General features: G+C 40.1%; 1 long non-coding RNA gene across 1 annotated transcript; it reads left to right on the forward strand.

Annotated features, from left to right (window-relative positions):
* The first annotated feature begins 2778 nt into the window (after positions 1 to 2778).
* On the forward strand, positions 2779 to 7307 carry LOC109256444 (uncharacterized). The gene is made up of 3 exons (XR_002075655.2): positions 2779 to 2917; positions 5617 to 5665; positions 6179 to 7307. It is a non-coding gene; the product is annotated as an uncharacterized LOC109256444 (long non-coding RNA).
* Positions 7308 to 21046: the final 13739 nt, after the last annotated feature.

The following is a 21046-nucleotide window of genomic DNA, read 5'->3' on the forward strand; positions in this document are numbered from 1 at the left end:
CCCTTAACCTTCTTTTCCTGAGGCCAGCAAACATTAGCAGGCCTAGCCTTGGCCCCTGCCTTTCCTGTGTCCCAGAACATTGGAGACATCTTTCTAGAAATGAGTTGCTTCTGCTTGGTACATTCTGTACCACTTTGTTTATTCCTGCTTGCCCACTTTTTGTGCTTCTGCCTTCATCCTTAAAACACTGGGGAATCTGTAGGTACTCAGAGATGGGGGAAAGGGGGCAGGGGAGCTTGAAATCACACTCCCATTATAGCCTTGCTTCAGGTCTATCAGATCTGTTAAATTTTCACACCATCCCAAGACTTTCTCAAACATGCACTGCTCCCTAAATTCCAGAAAATATTTTCTGGCCGCACTAGGCACTAGTTTTTGAGTATATGATAGGTTAGCTCTTAGGATGAAAAGCCAAGAGTCCATCCAGCTTGTGGCAGACTGAATTTGGAATTTCCACATCAAACCTATTGTGTCTCTGACAATTAAAATCTTTAGTTATGAGAATGCACTTTCATTTTGAAGTATAAAATATAATTTAATTGTATTTCACATATAAAAAATGTATAAAAACATGAATCATGAACCACATATTGCTGGGATTACATAAAATGGGACTAGCCTAAGGGGCTGGTCAGAGAAGGAATAAAATTTCCTTTTTCTTGGACACATTGGTCAAGATAGTACTATAAACCACCCCCTCTTGGTAGCTTTCATTTATTGAGCCTTTACTCTGTGCAAAGTGATGTGCTAAATAATTTTAAATGGATGATTTTGTTTCATCATCACATTAACCTTAAGAGTTAGGTACTATTATCCTTACTTGAAGATGAGGAAGTTGTTACCCACAGTCACAAAGTGAATAAAAGCTAGGATTCAGAGCCACGTTTGTCCAACTCCAAAGCCCTTGCCATGTCAAGTTTAATACAGTGGTAAAGCACTGGGATGCTAGGGTTAGAGTGATCTGGCTTCCAATTCTAGTTCTGCCAATTGTTTGTTCTAAGTGTTTGTTCCTGGGAAAGTTACTTAATGTCTATGTATTTAGCATCTTTCTCTATAAGACTGGAAGAATAGAGAACTGATAAGAAGGATAAATAATACTAATATAACTTAGGTACCTCACACAACTCCTAGCCACAGAGTAAGCACTCAGAAAATCTTCACTGCTATTACTCCATACTGTCTTCTATCATCACAATATAACCTGTCATGTCACCTTTCCTATATGGCACAACTCCCACCTGGGAGTCAGGTGGTCTGAGTTCTTGTCACAGCTCTTTTACTATGTCTGTAATTGAACAAGCTACTTAACCTTCTGTATCTATGTTGTCTCGTACAAAATTATGACAGCAGAACCCATATAAAGAGATAAATGTGTTATGTAGTCATAAGGAATCATTCCATCTATTACTTTCTAGAGATCAGAATATAATATTCATATTTCTATTCCCATCCCCCTTTCCTAGACCAACGCTTCCCATTCTTATTTCTCCCCCAAAGAAAGAGAAAGGAAATCAGATGAGGTGAATAACATGGAAAATAATTAAAAAGTTAACAGAGTGGGGGTGCCTGGGTGGTGCAGTAGGTTAAGCGTCCAACTTCGGCTCAGGCCATGAGCTCATGGTTTTGTGAGTTTGAGCTCTGCATCGGGTTCTCTGCTGTCAGCACAGAGCCTGTTTTGATACTCTCAAACATGTGCTGCTCCCTTAAAGTCCAGAAAATATTTCCTGGCCTCACTAGGCACTTGTTTTTGAGTATATGATAAGTTAGCTCTTAGGATGAAAAGCCAAGAGTCCCCCTCTTTCTCTGCCCCTCCCCACCCCCACACATGTGTGCTCGCTCTCGCACTCTCTCTCTCTCAAATAAATAAACGGTTTTTAAAAGTTAGCACAGTGGATATTTGATTATAATAAAGAATTGATAATATTTTGGCTGTGATAATGAAACTATGGTTCTGTTTATAAAAAAAAGTCTGTCTTTTAGAGATACATATTGAGATATTTAGTGATAAAATGGTATGATGTCTGATATGATGTCTGGATTTGCTTCAAAATAATCCAGGGGTGGGGGATAGGAGTATCGGATAATGGGTGAGGGCATTGATGTAATAATATTGGCTATGAATGACAGTTATTCAAACTGGGTGATGAGTGCTTGGGGTTCCTCATATGATTCTCTCTGCTTTTATATGTGTTTAATATTTCCTATAATAAAACTTTAAAAAAATATCAAGGGTTGCAAACTCAAATGCCTACTGAGCAAGGCAGGTAAAAAATGAGGGAAGCAAACCAGATGGGGACTGTGAAGAACCAAGGAAGAATAAGTCTCATCCAGAGGGGATGGCCACACTTAGCTCCAGCTGACTGTTGCTGGATGGAAATGTGGGGCTGGGCTGCCAGATTCTCCAGTTTTTCAAGAGAATCCAAAACTAAAAAAAAAGTATATGGAATATTCCAATCCTTAAATGTTGGAAACTAATTCAAATATATTTTATCAACACTGTGGTGGCCAACTAAAACAAGTCTGAGAACCAGATTCAGCCTACAACTGCCAATTTGTAACCTTTGCGTAGAAGGCTAATTTTAGGCAATTTTCACAACTCAGAAGCACTAGAAAGTGATGGAAAGCCCTTCCAGAATTGATAAAATTAGAATGCCATAACTCTGCCTTGATCTGCCTCATTGTAGATACTGCTCCTATATATGCTTTGTTTTCCACCCTCCGGCCCCCACCTGAGTTTCTCTAACTTTATCTTTTACTCTTATTGCATAATTCTGATCTCAAATCGGTGACCACTGAGGACTAAGACATCATGAAGTTCCAAGACAAGAAGCCTTGCAATAACAAATGAAGCTTTAGGCTCCATCTGGCCAGACCCTTCTTTCTGACACATTTTGCTCCTCTTCTCAATGATAAGCAGGTAACTTGGGAGAGTCTTAAGAAACATTGTGCTCAAAGGGGCAAGGAATTAGTCTGGGAATGGCTGGGCATCCTAGTGAAGGAGCAGGTCTTGTCTATCCTTTAAATCCAAGATAGTCACTTCTGACTGACAGCCCACGGGACAGGCAGTTACTATGCATTTCCTAGTCATGGGGTGGAAGGAAAAGGTGGGTCTGTTTTGAGACTTCTACTCTCCATCATTCACTTCTTCTATGGCTACAAGCTTATGAGATGCCTGGTGGGGTGATAAATGTATAGTTGTTTTTTGTTTTTTTGTTTTTTTGTTTTTTTTCTGAGAGTTCAGGGCGGGCTTCCTTGAGAACTAATGTTTTAAGCTGAGGTGAGAAGGATGAGCAGGAGTTAACCAGATGAAGAATAGATGGAAAAGCATTTCAGGCAGGGAGGACTGTGTGGTCAAAAGCCCCAAGGTAGGAAAGCACTTAGCATTTTTGAAGCATTGACATAAGGCCAGTGAAGCTGCAGAAAGGAGGAAAGTGGCTGGAGATATGGATAAGGTATCAGGCAAAAGCCAGATCATGTAGAGCCTTGTCAAGCCCCAAATGGAGAGCCCAGTGTTGCATGACACCATGACGGATACCATGGAGGCTACAGACACAATGCAGACTTAGTCCTTGCCCTGCAGTAGCAGACAATAGCCAGTAAGATATTAGGCAAGTACCACCAGGGTTGCTAAAGAATGTTGTTGGAAGGTCCTGGGGAGAAAGTGATTATTTTGAATGGAGAGATTGGGGGATGCTTCAGAGAAGAGGGGACAATTACTTGAACCTTGAAGGATAAATGGGATTTCAACTGACAAAGATGGTGGGCAGAGAATTTCTAGCAGTGGGAGCAGCTTGGAAAAAAAAAAAGAGGCAAGTCAGTTCAAATTATGTGTGGGAAGAAAGGGGAGCAAAGTTGGGGTTGGGAACAGTATTTGAGAAATAACACTATTATACAAAACAACTTTGGGGAGGCCTTGAGTGCCTAGCTAAGACGTGTTGTCTTCATTCTTATTGAAGGCTTTTGAGTAGAAGAGACCCATGTTTTGGGAAACTCTGTCTGGCAACAGTATGGTCAGGGACGGAGGCCACACCCTCAGGGCTTTTCTAGCAGTATAACAGTGCCTAGACTCGTTGGCTAGCAATAAGGAATAGAACTTACCCAAAGGAGGTCTAGATCTAATGACATCTTGGGGGAAAAGGATACTTTTTGTGACTGCTTACGATGGTCCAATTTGGGGAAGTAGAGGGTGGTGGTTTCCAAATAATGAAATACAGGATGCCTGGGTGGCTCCGTCAGTTGAGCTTCTGACTTTGGCTCGGGTCAGGATCCCATGCTCTGTGAGTTCAAGCCCCACGTCAGGCTCTGTGCTGACAGCTCGGAGCCTGGAGCCTGCTTCAGATTCTCTCTCTCTCTCTCTCTCTCTCTCTCTCTCTCTCTCTCTCTGCTCCTCCCCTACTTGTGCTCTGTCTCTCAAAAATAAATAAATATCCAAATAATGAAATACAATGGCAGAACACAGTCTTTTCTGTACAAGTGACAGTACTGGGGAGGGGAAGGGAGGACAGCAACACTGGAGAGAGAATGAGAATATTATTTTACCCTGTGTCACAAAAAAGAATAATCTGCCTGACTTTTCACGTGGACATCTGCCCTGGCTGGGAGATTCGATTAGATGATCTCAGAGGGGCTTCTCCCAATTCTAGGATTCTTGGAATGTAAAATGGGCAATGAGTCCAATGATATCAGAGTATAGCAAATGCTGAGAAAAATACTGGGAAACTGAAGCCAGTCTCTTCCAACAATTGAGCTGAACCAACACAGTCATTCTGGAGGAGGGAAGGGAGCTGATATTGAGGAAACCAACTCCCAAAGGAACCAAAGATAGGAGCATCCTACCCAGCATACCTGAGAGGAGCCAACAAGTTCACATGTGGCCAGCAGGCCTAGAGGGCTCCTCCCACCAGACCCATGACTCTGTTCTCCCAGCTCTCCAGACCAGTCAGGCACAATAGAACCACTGGCTCTCTTTCCTTTCAAAGATGGCATCTTGTAGTACAGAACTTGACTGTCTCCAAGTTTTAGCCTAAACGTATTAAGCTCACCTAAGGGTTGGGAGTCTAGGTTTGAAAAACCCTTACAATTTGCTGTTTCTTGAGAGACAATAACATTTCCTACATTGGAGTAATTGTTGACTCCTATGGTAAGTCAATGTCTGGGATAAAAGGTTGGGCATTCCTCCAGGGCCCTGCCCAACCACCTTCAATGTAAGAAGCTGGGAGAGGAAATTAACCTGAAAGGTAGTATAGTCTCACCAGAGCCCCATGAACGTGCAGTACAATATCCCCACATTCCTGTTAGCCCTAGGCTTCAGGAAGGTCACTTATGGTCTTCTTTTTTGGCAATTTGTTGTTGGTACTGAAAGATATCCAGCCAACATGTACCTACTTAGTGTCAGATTATTATTTTCATTCATGTTTATGTTGCAGCCTTAACACATGAAATCCACCTGTTGATTGACAAGTCCATCTGTAGATGGCTGGCTTGGTTCTGCTCAAAGGAAGATGGAAAAACACCTAGGGCCCCCAAATCTATTAGAGCTAGTAGTTCTAATGTAAGATATGAAGAATAAACACACTTCAGTTTAAACAGGAACTAATTTTACTTTTCTCTGTCTAGCAAGGTGATCAAAGCAAGTTTAAAAGCTTAAATACCTCAGAAGTATACTGTAAGTATAATGGGCTCATTATTTTTTTATCCTGCTTATCAAAAATCAGAAATAACTTTATGTTTCCATTACTAATAGGACTCTTTCTGAGTATATTGACATTTAAGTTGGTTTTGAATGGTCCTAACGCATTCTCCATCTTGGGCTGATATGCATATGTACACAACATATACATATAAACATGACATTTTATATTAAATGCACATGCTTGAATACACATCTACATGCAATCATATACATAGGTATACATGCACACACAACCTACACAAACATATAGGCAGATAGATAGATCTAAATGTAGGTATTTACACACATATAAACATACAGATTTATATATACACATATACACACAGACATATGCACCTAAAACCAATACCGTGGTGAATGCTGATTGTATAGGAAAAATTAGCAAATGCATTTATTATCTTGTTTATGTTGACAAACTTTCCCCTGTGATTAAAAATTTGTTACATGTCATTAGTGATAATGATGAATCCATTTTGTATTTTTCAGGTCTTCTTGGATTTCACAAGTCAAATTCAGTTCAAATTGTGTTAAGATCAATGTTCAATTAACTTAATAAATATTTTTCTTTTGTAATTGAAGAAGTATAAGTCAAACGCTAATTAATATGTTTAAAATATTTTTTCTATTGTGACATTAGCCAACATAATATTAAGTTCAGTTAAAAAAACCTTCCCAAATGTATGAACTAATTTAAACATTAAAAATATAATAGTTCTTGATAAGAAAGTTAGTTACTTTCTTTAATTATGAGGGGTGTGAGTGAGTATAATGGGTAGTAAATGGAAAGTTTTAGTTTATTTATTGGATCGATTATCTATGTGATATTTTCCCTCAAAATGGAGTATGCTGTGAATGAATTGCTGTCTAATCTTTATGCTATAATGCAAAAGTTGTAAAAATAATAGCAAATATATTTTCACCTTATCAGGCAAAGTAGCTCAGGGATACCTCATAAAATCTGTATATGCACCATCACTTGTTTTGAGTGCTACAAGCTGGAAATAGGGATTCCTAAATGCAAGTTTTTTATTGTACATGATGCTTTAAAATAATGCAAGGTTTCAGCTCCCTGTCCCCAGGGCCTGTTCAGGGTGCCATGTGCTCATGGCACACTGCTGGCTGAAGGAGCCCAGTCCTGGGATGCATAGTCATATTCCATGGGTGTGCCTGTTCTCCATCACATCCTCCGTAGTTGGTGTTCATGGCATTTGCTTTCAGGAAGACAGAATGTCGGTCTTGTGTGCCACCCACAGTGTATCCCTCCCTTACCACCTATGTGACTGAGGTTGGCTTCTGTGTTGACCTTTATAAAACAAAACCCTCAAATCAAGTTGCTATAATTAGAAAAGAAAGAAAGGAAGGAAAAAAAAGAAAGGAAGGAAGGAAGGAAGCCAACAAGCAAGCAAACAAACTGGGTTTGAACAAATAGGTTACAAAATTGTTTGTGTCTTCCTACCACAAATGATCATAACTTATGATTTTCTTATAGAATTGATTTTTACATAACTTAAAATTATGCTCTAAAATCAAAAGTTAAAAAATACAGATAATCCAAATAAAGACTGTAAAAATTAAAAATACAGTCCTAGAGAGAATAACTATGAAAATTTTGGTGTATATTATTCTAGTCATTTCATCTAAATATAGATATATATGTAAATATATATAATTTTAATAAAATTGAATCATATTATAAGTTCTGTTTTGTAATATCATTTTTTCTTAATAATATATCATGAACATACTCATTTGGTAACAATAAAAATACATTTAAATCATTATAATTTTATTTTATTTTATTTTATTTTATTTTTAATTTTTTTTTAACGTTTATTTATTTTTGAGACAGAGGGAGACAGAGCATGAACGGGGGAGGGTCAGAGAGAGAGGGAGACACAGAATCGGAAGCAGGCTCCAGGCTCTGGGCCATCATCAGCCCAGAGCCCGACGCGGGGCTCGAACCCACGGACCGTGAGATTGTGACCTGAGCCGAAGTCGGACGCTTAACTGACTGAGCCACCCAGGCGCCCCTAAATCATTATAATTTTAAAGACTTCATAGAATTCTAGTATATGTGTTGCCATAATTTATTTAACCAGTATCTTATTGTTGGACATTTCAATTACCCCAAGTGATCTTCATCATAATTAATACTGTGATCAACATCTTTATATCACATTGAAACATATATAATGCCTGTCGTTATAGGTCCAAATGGTCAAATATTGGCAATTTCATATTAGTCAACATAATACATACAACACAATGGGTCTATGCCAAACTCTGATTATTCATTTGGATAAATTTCTAGAAGCAGAATTACAGGATCGGAAGATATGCACATTTCAAAAGCTTCCAATATATTACCAGATTCAGAATTAACCTTTATTACTTTTTATTTCTGAAGCATCTCTTCTTTGTTATCACGAGAGGCTCTTGATGGTACTGTAGAGAAAAATACAAATTAACTAGTATAAAATGGATTCATCTAATGTTTTAACAATAGCTAACTATGACAAAAACAAAGTGTATATGTTTTATTAAGTAAAAATAAACTTTCATGAGATGCTTTTCAGTCTCATACACTTATTTCAATCTCATTGCAACCAAAGAGTTTGCGTTTCCCTGAAATCTACTCTTCTTTTTTTAGCAGGTGTTTTTTATTATTTAAAATTTATTTATTTTTGAGAGAGAGAGAGTGAGAGAGAGAGAACTAGTGGGGAGGGGCAGAGAGAGAGGAGATAGAGAATCCCAAGCAGGCTCCATGTTGCCAGCACAGAGCCCAATGTGGGCCTTGAACTCATGTACTACGAGATGGTGACCTGAGCTGAAATCAAGAGTCAGACACTTAACCAGCCAAGCTACCCAGGCTCCTTTTATCTGAAATCTACTCTTGCTGTCCAACAAGAATGTTTACATTCTTTATTTGAAATATCAGTTAAAAATCTCAGTTGAATTATTACAGTGAGAAATACTACAATCCAGTTGTCCTAAATATTGTATAACAGGTAGATTCCACCTGTTTTTATTTCCTGAAAACTGGTATTGTACTGGAGGATATGTCTTGAGAACATGATTCTTTATAAAATAAAAATGTTGCAGAGAAAAGTCAAGTATAAGAAAATAATGTCTAAAAAAATTTAAAGGAACGTAGATCTTTATGCAATCTTTAAAAGGAAAGGGAAAACATGTAAAGTTATCTAAGTGTTGTTTTCAGGTATCTGAATTGAATATCACAATAGGGTAATGACCAGTTGTTCTAGTCTGAATTAGCCCTAGAATATGAATAAATATGAATAATAAGAAAAGGAGGAAAGGTCAGGGAAGTGTATTAGATTAAATTATTGACACAAATTCTTTACTCCACATTGCATCCATACCCACTGCCACGTGAATTTGCAGTTCCTCCTATTAAGGCCAAGTGTATTTCCTTACCCTTTGAATTTGGGCTCAGCCATATGACTTGCCTTGGCTAATGGAAGATATATAGAAGTGATAGTGTGCCAGTTCTAAGCCTAAATTTTAAATGCTTTTTTTTACATTTATTTATTTTTGAGAGACAGAGAGAGACAGAGCATGAGCAGGGGAGGGGCAGAGAGAGAGGGAGACAGAATCAGAAGCAGGCTCCAGGTTCTGAGCTGTCAGCACAGAGCCCAACGCAGGGCTCGAACTCACAAACCGAACTCACAAACTGTGAGATCATGACCTGAGCTGAAGTCGGACGCTCAGCCGACTGAGCCACCCAGGCACCCAAAAGCCGGGACTTTAAAAGGCAATGCTTGTTGGAGCACCTGGATGGCTCAGCTGGTTGATCTCACTCTTGATTTCACTCAGGTCATGATCTCACGGTTCATGAGTTTGAGCCACACACCAGGCTCTGCGCTGACAGTGCCAAGGCTGCTTGGGATTCTCTCTCACTCTCTTTCTGCCCTTCCCCTACTCACACACGTTTGCTCTCTCTCTCTCTCTCTCAAAATAAATAAATAAAACTTAAAAATAACTTTAAAAAGGCAATGCATGTTTTTACATGTGTGTGTACATGTATACACTTTTTATTGAGAAATAATTCACATAGTGTACAATTAACCCATGTAAAATATACAGTTTAATTAATTTAATGATGTTTGGTAAAACACAGTTGTGCAATGATCACCATATCAATTCTTGGAATGGAATTACTGGATCATATAGTAACTGTGTTTAACAATTTCCTCAAATGCTTTATTTTTTTAATGTTTATTTTTGAGAGAGAGACAGAGCATGATCAGGGTAGGGGCAGAGAGAGAGGGAGACACAGAATCTGAAGCAAGCTCCAGGCTCCAAGCTGTCAGCACAGAGCCCAATGCAGAGCTCAAACTCACAAACCATGAGATCATGACCTGAGCCAAAGTCAGACACTTAACCAACTGAGCCACGCAGGAGGCCGTCAAATGCTTTATAAAGTGGATACACCATTCTACATTCCCACCAGCAATGTACTGTTTTTCCATATCTTCACCAACACTTCCTATAATCTTTTTGATTTTGGCCATTCTATTGTGTGTGAGGCCGCATCTCACTGTGGTTTTGATTTGCATTTCCCTGATAACTCATGATGTTAAGCAACTTTTCATGACCTTATGGATGATTTGTATAACGTCTTTGGGAAATGTCTATATAGATTCTTTGTACACTTAACTCTTGTGCCTCTGCCATGGCCAGGAGAACAGCTTGCCCTGGGTATCCAGTACACCCAGAATGAAAACACTTGGACCAGTTAAGAGTCAACCAGCAGCAATGAGCCAACCCCAGTCAGACCTATGGCTTGAGGCATAGCCTCCTAACCCATCTGCCCAGATTAGACAACCCCTAATTGACATATAAGAAATAAATACTTATTATTCTGCCCCACTGAAATTTTGGGCTTATTGTTACTCAGCAAATAGGTGACATTATTAATTACACATAGTAACATCTTTCTTTACCTCCTGCCTCCTTTCTGCCTCCAAAAATAAAACAGGTACATACCCTCTACCCTTAGAATATTTTCTGACAGGGGGGAGGTTCCGGAAGATGGCGGCGTAGGAGGACGCGGGGCTCACAGCGCGTCCTGCCGATCACTTAGATTCCACCTACACCTGCCTAAAGAACCCAGAAAACCGCCAGAGGATTAGCAGAAGGGAGTCTCCGGAGTCAAGCGCAGACTAGAGGCCCACGGAAGAGGGTAGGAAGGGCGGTGAGGCGGTGCGCGCTCCACGGACTGGCGGGAGGGAGCCGGGGCGGAGGGGCGGCTCGACGGCCAAGCAGAGCCCCCGAGTCTGGCTGGCAAAAGCGGAGGGGCCAGACGGACTGTGTTCCGACAGCAAGCACGACTTAGCGTCTGGGAGGTCATAAGTTAACAGCTCTGCTCGGAAAGCGGGAAGGCTGGAGGACAAAGGGAGGGAGAGCTGCTGAGCCCCCGGACGGCAGAGCTCAGCTTGGCGGGGAACAAAGGCGCTCACCAGCGCCATCTCCCCCGCCCATCCCCCAGCCAAAATCCCAAAGGGAACCAGTTCCTGCCAGGGAACTTGCTCGCTCCGCGCAAACACCCAACTCTGTGCTTCTGCGGAGCCAAACCTCCGGCAGCGGATCTGACTCCCTCCCGCTGCCACAGGGCTCCTCCTGAAGTGGATCACCTAAGGAGAAGCGAGCTAAGCCTGCCCCTCCAGCCCCCGTGCACCTTGCCTACCCACCCCAGCTAATACGCCAGATCCCCAGCAACACAAGCCTGGCAGTGTGCAAGTAGCCCAGACGGGACATGCCACCCCACAGTGAATCCCGCCCCTAGGAGAGGGGAAGAGAAGGCACACACCAGTCTGACTGTGGCCCCAGCAGTGGGCTGGGGGCAGACATCGGGTCGGACTGCGGCCCCGCCCACTAACTCCAGTTATACACCACAGCACAGGGGAAGTGCCCTGCAGGTCCTCACCACGCCAGGGACTCTCCAAAATGACCAAACGGAAGAATTCCCCTCAGAAGAATCTCCAGGAAATAACAACAGCTAATGAACTGATCAAAAAGGATTTAAATAATATAACAGAAAGTGAATTTAGAATAATAGTCATAAAATTAATCGCTGGGCTTGAAAACAGTATACAGGACAGCAGAGAATCTCTTGCCACAAAGATCGAGGGACTAAGGAACAGTCACGAGGAGCTGAAAAACGCTTTAAACGAAATGCAAAACAAAATGGAAACCACGATAGCTCGGCTTGAAGAGGCAGAGGAGAGAATAGGTGAACTAGAAGATAAAGTTATGGAGAAAGAGGAAGCTGAAAGAAAGAGAGATAAAAAAATCCAGGAGTATGAGGGGAAAATTAGAGAACTAAGTGATACACTAAAAAAAAATAATATACGCATAATTGGTATCCCAGAGGAGGAAGAGAGAGGGAAAGGTGCTGAAGGGGTACTTGAACAAATTATAGCTGAGAACTTCCCTGAACTGGGGAAGGAAAAAGCATTGAAATCCAAGAGGCACAGAGAACTCCCTTCAGACGTCACTTGAATCGATCTTCTGCACGACATATCATAGTGAAACTGGCAAAATACAAGGATAAAGAGAAAATTCTGAAAGCAGCAAGGGATAAACGTGCCCTCACATATAAAGGGAGACCTATAAGACTCGTGACTGATCTCTCCTTTGAAACTTGGCAGGCCAGAAAGGCTTGGCACGATATCTACAGTGTGCTAAACAGAAAAAATATGCAGCCGAGAATCCTTTATCCAGCAAGTCTGTCATTTAGAATAGAAGGAGAGATAAAGGTCTTCCCAAACAAACAAAAACTGAAGGAATTTGTCACCACGAAACCAGCCCTACAAGAGATCCTAAGGGGGATCCTATGAGAAAAAGTACCAGAGACATCACTACAAGCATAAAACATACAGACATCACAATGACTCTAAACCCATATCTTTCTATAATAACACTGAATGTAAATGGATTAAATGCGCCAACTAAAAGACATAGGGTATCAGAATGGATAAAAAAACAAGACCCATCTATTTGCTGTCTACAAGAGACTCATTTTAGATCTGAGGACACCTTTAGATTGAGAGTGAGGGGATGGAGAACTATCTATCATGCTCCTGGAAGACAAAAGAAAGCTGGAGTAGCCATACTTATATCAGACAAACTAGACTTTAAAATAAAGGCTGTAACAAGAGATGAAGAAGGGCATTATATAATAATCACAGGGTCTATCCACCAGGAAGAGCTAACTATTATAAATGTCTATTGGACAAATTTCTAAACACCCACACTCTTCCAAAAGTCAATCAGGAGGAAATAGAAAGCTTGAACAGACCCATAACCAGCGAAGAAATTGAATCGGTTATCAAAAATCTCCCAACAAATAAGAGTCCAGGACCAGATGGCTTCCCAGGGGAGTTCTACCAGACATTTAAAGCAGAGATAATACCTATCCTTCTCAAGCTATTCCAAGAAATAGAAAGGGAAGGAAAACTTCCAGACTCATTCTATGAAGCCAGTATTACTTTGATTCCTAAACCAGACAGAGACCCAGTAAAAAAAGAGAACTACAGGCCAATATCCCTGATGAATATGGATGCAAAAATTCTTAATAAGATACTAGCAAATCGAATTCAACAGCATATAAAAAGAATTATTCACCATGATCAAGTGGGATTCATTCCTGGGATGCAGGGCTGGTTCAACATTCGCAAATCGATCAACGTGATACATCACATTAACAAAAAAAAAGAGAAGAACCATATGATCCTGTCAATCGATGCAGAAAAGGCCTTTGACAAAATCCAGCACCCTTTCTTAATAAAAACCCTTGAGAAAGTCGGGATAGAAGGAACATACTTAAAGATCATAAAGGCCATTTATGAAAAGCCCACAGCTAACATCATCCTCAACGGGAAAAACTGAGAGCTTTTTCCCTGAGATCAGGAACACGACAGGGATGCCCACTCTCACCGCTGTTGTTTAATATAGTGCTGGAAGTTCTAGCATCAGCAATCAGACAACAAAAGGAAATCAAAGGCATCAAAATTGGCAAAGATGAAGTCAAGCTTTCGCTTTTTGCAGATGACATGATATTATACATGGAAAATCCGATAGACTCCACCAAAAGTCTGCTAGAACTGATACATGAATTCAGCAAAGTTGCAGGATACAAAATCAATGTGCAGAAATCAGTTGCATTCTTATACACTAACAATGAAGCAACAGAAAGACAAATGAAGAAACTGATCCCATTCACAATTGCACCAAGAAGCATAAAATACCTAGGAATAAATCTAACCAAAGATGTAAAAGATCTGTATGCTGAAAACTATAGAAAGCTTATGCAGGTAATTGAAGAAGATATAAAGAAATGGAAAGACATTCCCTGCTCATGGACTGGAAGAATAAATATTGTCAAAATGTCAATACTACCCAAAGCTATCTACACATTCAATGCAATCCCAATCAAAATTGCACCAGCATTCTTCTCAAAACTAGAACAAGCAATCCTAAAATTCATATGGAACCACAAAAGGCCCCGAATAGCCAAAGCAATTTTGAAGAAGAAGACCAAAGCAGGAGGCATCACAATCCCAGACTTTAGCCTCTACTACAAAGCCGTCATCATCAAGACAGCATGGTATTGGCATAAAAACAGACACATAGACCAATGGAATAGAATAGAAACCCCAGAACTAGACCCACAAACGTATGGCCAACTCATCTTTGACAAAGCAGGAAAGAACATCCAATGGAAAAAAGACAGTCTCTTTAACAAATGGTGCTGGGAGAACTGGACAGCAACATGCAGAAGGTTGAAACTAGACCACTTTCTCACACCATTCACAAAAATAAACTCAAAATGGATAAAGGACCTGAATGTGAGACAGGAAACCATCAAAACCTTAGAGGAGAAAGCAGGAAAAGACCTCTCTGACCTCAGCCGTAGCAATCTCTTACTCGGCACATCCCCAAAGGCAAGGGAATTAAAAGCAAAAGTGAATTACTGGGACCTTATGAAGATAAAAAGCTTCTGCACAGCAAAGGAAACAACCAACAAAACTAAAAGGCAACCAACGGAATGGGAAAAGATATTTGCAAATGACACATCGGACAAAGGGCTAGTATCCAAAATCTATAAAGAGCTCATCAAACTCCACACCCGAAAAACAAATAACCCAGTGAAGAAATGGGCAGAAAACATGAATAGACACTTCTCTAAAGAAGACATCCGGATGGCCAACAGGCACATGAAAAGATGTTCAACGTCGCTCCTTATCAGGGAAATACAAATCAAAACCACACTCAGATACCACCTCACGCCAGTCAGAGTGGCCAAAATGAAGAAATCAGGAGACTATAGATGCTGGAGAGGATGTGGAGAAACAGGAACCCTCTTGCACTGTTGGTGGGAATGCAAATTGGTGCAGCCGCTCTGGAAAGCAGTGTGGAGGTTCCTCAGAAAATTAAAAATAGACCTACCCTATGACCCAGCAATAGCACTGCTAGGAATTTATCCAAGGGATACAGGAGTACTGATGCATAGGGGCACCTGTACCCCAATGTTTATAGCGGCACTCTCAACAATAGCCAAATTATGGAAAGAGCCTAAATGTCCATCAACTGATGAATGGATAAAGAAATTGTGGTTTATATACACAATGGAATACTACGTGGCAATGAGAAAAAATGAAATATGGCCTTTTGTAGCAACATGGATGGAACTGGAGAGTGTGATGCTAAGTGAAATAAGCCATACAGAGAAAGACAGATACCATATGGTTTCACTCTTCTGTGGATCCTGAGAAACATAACAGAAACCCATGGGGGAGGGGAAGGAAAAAAAAAAAAAAAAAAAAGAGGTTAGAGTGGGAGAGAGCCAAAGCCTAAGAGTCTGTTAAAAACTGAGAACAAACTGAGGGTTGATGGGGGGTGGGAGGGAGGGCAGGGTGGGTGATGGGTATTGAGGAGGGCACCTTTTGGGATGAGCACTGGGTGTTGTATGGAAACCAATTTGACAGTAAATTTCATATATTAAAAAATAAAAAAAAAATAAAAAAAAAAAAGAATATTTTCTGACAGCTCTCTAGGTACTTTTCAAATTATCTCACCCCACACTTATTACTACATTGCTACTACTTCCTTTTAAGAAGTTCCTGAAGAATAAAACTAATTCGATAATAGAAAATTTTAAGTCATCTGAATATACAGTAGTATTCTATCTTCATATAATACTATTAGTACTTAATTATGTCTTCTTTATACCCATTCACCCTTGTGACTGAGCACTCCTACCCCACCAAAAAGAAAAATTGTCCCAGCTGAGAACAATGTTACTTTTCTTCCTTTGGTCCTTACTACTAAGTGTTCCGGGATGTTTTCACCAATCCAGGAAACTACAAACAGTTAAAAATTTTGAATATGACTTTCATATCCAGTAATTCTGGGTATTTATAGCAAGTCGTTGCCAAATATCCTCCCCTTGGAACATGCACTGAGTAAACAGGAGACCTGAGGAGAGGGATGGAGAATAATAAGAGACGCAAGCCAGGTAAATTTAAAAAATAAGTTCACCAATGAAATCTTCTTCAGTGGAAGGAGCCACTCTAAAGCCATCTTTACTGCTAACTTTACTTGTTAGCCTAAAATTGAGGCCCGGCAAACTATGAAAAAGAGGAACCATTAAATAGAGTGGGCAAACTGACATCAGCTACTATACAGCAGGACACCTACTACATAAAGTAAACTTTCTAACAGCAGCCAATCTGACATGTCTATCACTTTGTCACCTCTTCAGCTAAGAGCTGGATGTTACCTACAAGCACAGGATAGAGAAAATAAATAAATTGCAATGTTATCTCCTTAGATACTCAGATAGTAAATGGAGATGGTACTTAGAATTTACTAGTGGATTAATTTACTAAAATAATTTCTTTTGGTCCTAAGATCACCTGCCTCCCGTAGCAGACAAATAAAGCGACTAACACAAAACAGGCATGACAGTATCACTCTTGCAATAGAATTAACAAAATAGAAGTACAATAAACACACATTACAAGATATATGATAAACAGTTCCACAAAACACTTATGTTTTTATACTGCCCCAAATCCTGTTAGCTTTTCAGTCTATTAATACCAGGAATGTTACTCTTTAAAAAACAATCACCACAGGGGTGCCTGAGTGGCTCAATCAGTTAAGCATCCAACTTGATTTCAGCCCAGGTCATGATCTCAAGGCTCATGGGATGGAGCCCCACATCGGGCTCTGTGCTGACAGTGAGGAGTCTGCTCGGGATTCTCCCTCTCCACCTCTCTCTGTTCCTTCCCTGCTTGTGTGAGTTCTCTCTCTCTCTCAAACTAAATAAACTTAAGAAAAAACAATCACCACCAACAACAGAACAAACAAATCTTTAACTTTTGAGATGATCTCAGCAAATAAGTTAGGTCCAGAGCAAGGCCATTGTCTCTTTTGGAATTTTTCAAGAGTTTCTGAAACACAAAGTTTAAGCATTAAAAAATCAGTGTAATTACCATATTAATAGACTAAAAAAGAAAAATCATTCTATCATTTCAATAGATGCAGCAAAAGCATTTGACAAAACTCAACCTCCATTATTGAATTAAAAAAAAAACTCTTAGTAATCTAGGAATAGAAATTTAATTAATCTACGGAGCACCTGGGTGTTCAGCTTCAGCTCAGGTCATGATTCTGTGGTCGGCTGTCCATGGGTTCGAGCCCTGTGTCTGACTCTGAGCTGACAGCTCAGAGCCTGGAGCTTGCTTCTCATTCTGTGTCTCCCTCTCTCTCTGCCACTCTCCTACTCATGCTCTGTCTATCTCTCTCTCAAAAATAAACATTAAAAAAAGAAATTTCATTAATCTTTTAAAGAATAGCCATGAAAAATCTGCAGCTAATATCACAATGGTAATAAACTGAATGCCTTCCACTTAAGAATGGGAACAAGGTGGGGTGCCTGGCTGGCTCAATTGGTAAAGCAAGTGATGCTTGCTCTTAGGGTTGTGAGTTCAAGCCCCATGTTGAGTGTAGAGATTAGTTAAAAAAAAAAAAAAAAAGCTAAATAAAAAAAAAAGAATGGGAACGAGGCAAGAAGGAAGTTGAGGGAGTTGGACATATTGTTTCAGTTTTTTCTGTGAAGGAGGTAATGTTCTCTGCCTATGCCCAGTCTTCTCAGCCTATCACTCTGATATTGTTCAGGGATATTGAAGAATTAACAAAGAAGGAAAAGAAAACCTGGCTTTGGACCAGTAATGTAAAAGCCAATCACGCATTAGCATTGCTTAGTCTGTAATAATTCATTCACCATCACTGTGCCAAGCACTACACATAACATGATATGTACCTTAAGGATTTTGCCGTAATGAGGCAATAGTTCTCAAACTTTGGTATGCATGCAAGTCACCTTGGAGCTTATTAAAGTGCATCCTTAGGCCCCATCTCCAAAAATTCTAATTCAGTAGATATGGAGTGGAGCCTTCGAGTCAGAGAATCCATGTTTTGAAAAAAATTTTCCCCAACCTCTGATACTGACACCGGTGGTTCCTAGATTCCATTGGATAAATACTGCAGTAAGGGTTATAAGACATCATGAGTGTGGCAACCTAATTTTTCTGTAAGGGCACTGGATGACTATGCTGTCTCCTAGTGCTTCAGGTTCAGGGTCATTTGTTTATAACATCCTGGGCCACAAAGACACACTGTTCAAACTGTCTCTGCCCCCGCCTCAAAGACAACACTCTATTCTATGCTTCCTCCCCTTTATCTGGCTGCCCACTTGACAATTTTGACAAGGACTTGTTCTCTATTGAGACCTGTGAAATTCCCAGAGGAAAAGACATTTTGTGGATCACTCCCTGCTGAAATCTTTTTTGCTTCTGCTTCACTTTCTTGGCCTGTACCTCCTCTCCTCAACTTCTGAAGGAGTCTGACAGAGTGGGACCTACTGTTGGGATCATCTTCTTTCTTTTTTTTTTTTTCCAGCAGGGAAATCTGTGTAGAAAACCGTAGACCACGTTATACATGTAATTAATATCATTTCAGTCAAAAGCAATTCTATGCAGTGAAAAGATACAATGGCAAATTGTCATAAATTGCAACTGTTTCTATCCACATTGATTTGCTCTGTACACTGCAAAGTGCAGTTGAGAGAGCAGCATGTCTGATAGGCCCTGAAAAGTGGCACTTGCTGGAAGTAATTTAAATTGAGCGTTATTGGGGCACCTGGGTGGTTTAGTTGGTTAAGCATCCAACCTCAGCTCAGGTCATGATCTCACGGTTCGTGAGTTCGAGCCCTGCATCAGGCTTTGTGCTGACAGCTCAGAGACTGGAACCTGCTTTGGATTCTGTGTCTCCCCCTCTCCCTGCCTCTCCCTTGCTCTCTCTCTCTCTCTCACTCTCTCTCTCAAAAATAAATGAACATTTAAAATATCTTTAAGAAAATAAAAAATAGGGGCACCTGGGTGGCTCAGTTGGTTGAGCGTCTGACTTAGGCTCAGTTAATGGTCTCACAGCTCTGTGAGTTCAAGCCCCGCATCGGGCTCTGTGCTGATGGCTCGGAGCCTGGAGCCTGCTTCGGATTCTGTCTCCCTCTCTCTCTGCCCCTCCCCCACTCACACTTTGTCTCTGTCTCTCTCAAAAATAAATAAACATTTAAAAAATTTTTAAAAAATAAGTAAACATTAAAAAAGTTTAAAAAAATAAATCAGGCACTATTATCATTTATAGATTTATTCTGTTTGGAATCAATAAGAAGGAAAGGCCTCAAAGCTTTAAGCTGATGCTAACCACTTTTGGTTCATTAATTCCTTATAGTTAAGTTATATATTTTTCCCTTGTATGTTAGTCACTGTACCTTTTCAGGCAACTAAATATTTAAATGATCTTTAAATAGTCCACAAGTTTTCCCTTCCTTCCCCTCTCTTTCATCAAATTTAGAATCTATAAATTTATCATGATAGAAAACTTAGTAGAGAGTTGATCACAAGTTCAAGGGGGAGAAAGGCAGCTAATAGAAACAGATCTCAAGAACAAAATAGGAATGGTACCTAGGGTAATTTTATTATGCCCTATTGATATAGGGCATACTATGTCTCTACTATAAACATAGACCTTAGAATGAATATTGACCTTGGAAAGACACTTAAGGATCATCTGGTTCAATCTCCCCTTTCCAGATAGGAAAATTGAAGCCAAAAAGGCAAGTCGCTTCCCCAGGTGCCAAAGATTCAAGCCTTGCCTTTCTTCTTCCCTCTCTTCCTCTTCCCACTGGCCTTCACTTGCCTCTGGGCCAGCCTGGACTCTAAGGTTAGCCATTTAAGTCATGTTATGTCTACAACCTCGAAACCCTGACCCATTTGACCTGCTTTATCAGTCCCTAAAACTGGGGAACTCCACTTGCTTGCATTCACTGAATCATACTTGACTCATTCTCCAGCACTTGCACCAACCTACGGCCAAATCTAGTAGTTCTACTTCACCAGTATTTACCAAACTGAACACATGCCTTCCTAATTCCTACTGCCACCAATCAAGCTCAGGTGCTCATTGCCTGTCACCTGAATTATTGACACAAGCCTCCTAAGTCTGTTTTTCTGTCTCCACCCTCATTCCCTCTCCAACCTCCACTCCATTCCATATAGCTGGAAGGCTAACATTCCTAAAACCAAGTCATCTTATTACATCTTTCCTTGAAACCTGTCAATAGCTCCCTAGAATTAACAACATGGAGTCCCAACTCCTTGGCCCAGGACAAGGCCTGTTAGAATTGGTCTTCACTTAATTATTCAGCCACTTCTACTCTCCTTGCTGTTATCATAGTCCCCAAACTAGACTACTAGCCTTTTTCCAAATGTACCCATGTTTTCCCTTTTTCTCACCTTCACTACTAACCCTTCTCAGGACCAGTTTAAATGTTCCCCTTGCTACAGAACACACTAGAAAGTCTCCATTCTCTTTCATAGCAATTAATTACAATATACTTTTAGAAAGAAATATTTGATTCTTACATCCTCCTTACTCAAACTGCAAGCTTCTTGCCAGTGTTAAACATCGGCTTAATCTCTGGTTCAAGCAAAAGTCATGGTTTAGCATGCAGCCACCAGAGCAGGTCTTTGCAATGAAAATACAATGTGAACCACATGAATGATTTTTATTCTCTAAGAGCCATATTTAAAAAGTAAAAAACACAAGTAAAATTAATTATAATCATATAGTTTAATTCATATCAAAATATTAGCATTTCAACATGTAACAATATAGAAATATTGAGATATTTTATATTCTTCTTTCATGCTAACTCTTTGAATCCAGGTGTGTATTTTTTTAAATTTTATTTATTTACTTTTG

The sequence above is a fragment of the Panthera pardus genome, unplaced genomic scaffold (assembly GCF_024362965.1).
Source record: "Panthera pardus isolate Hobbes unplaced genomic scaffold, ASM2436296v1 HiC_scaffold_27, whole genome shotgun sequence".
Taxonomy (NCBI): domain Eukaryota; kingdom Metazoa; phylum Chordata; class Mammalia; order Carnivora; family Felidae; genus Panthera; species Panthera pardus.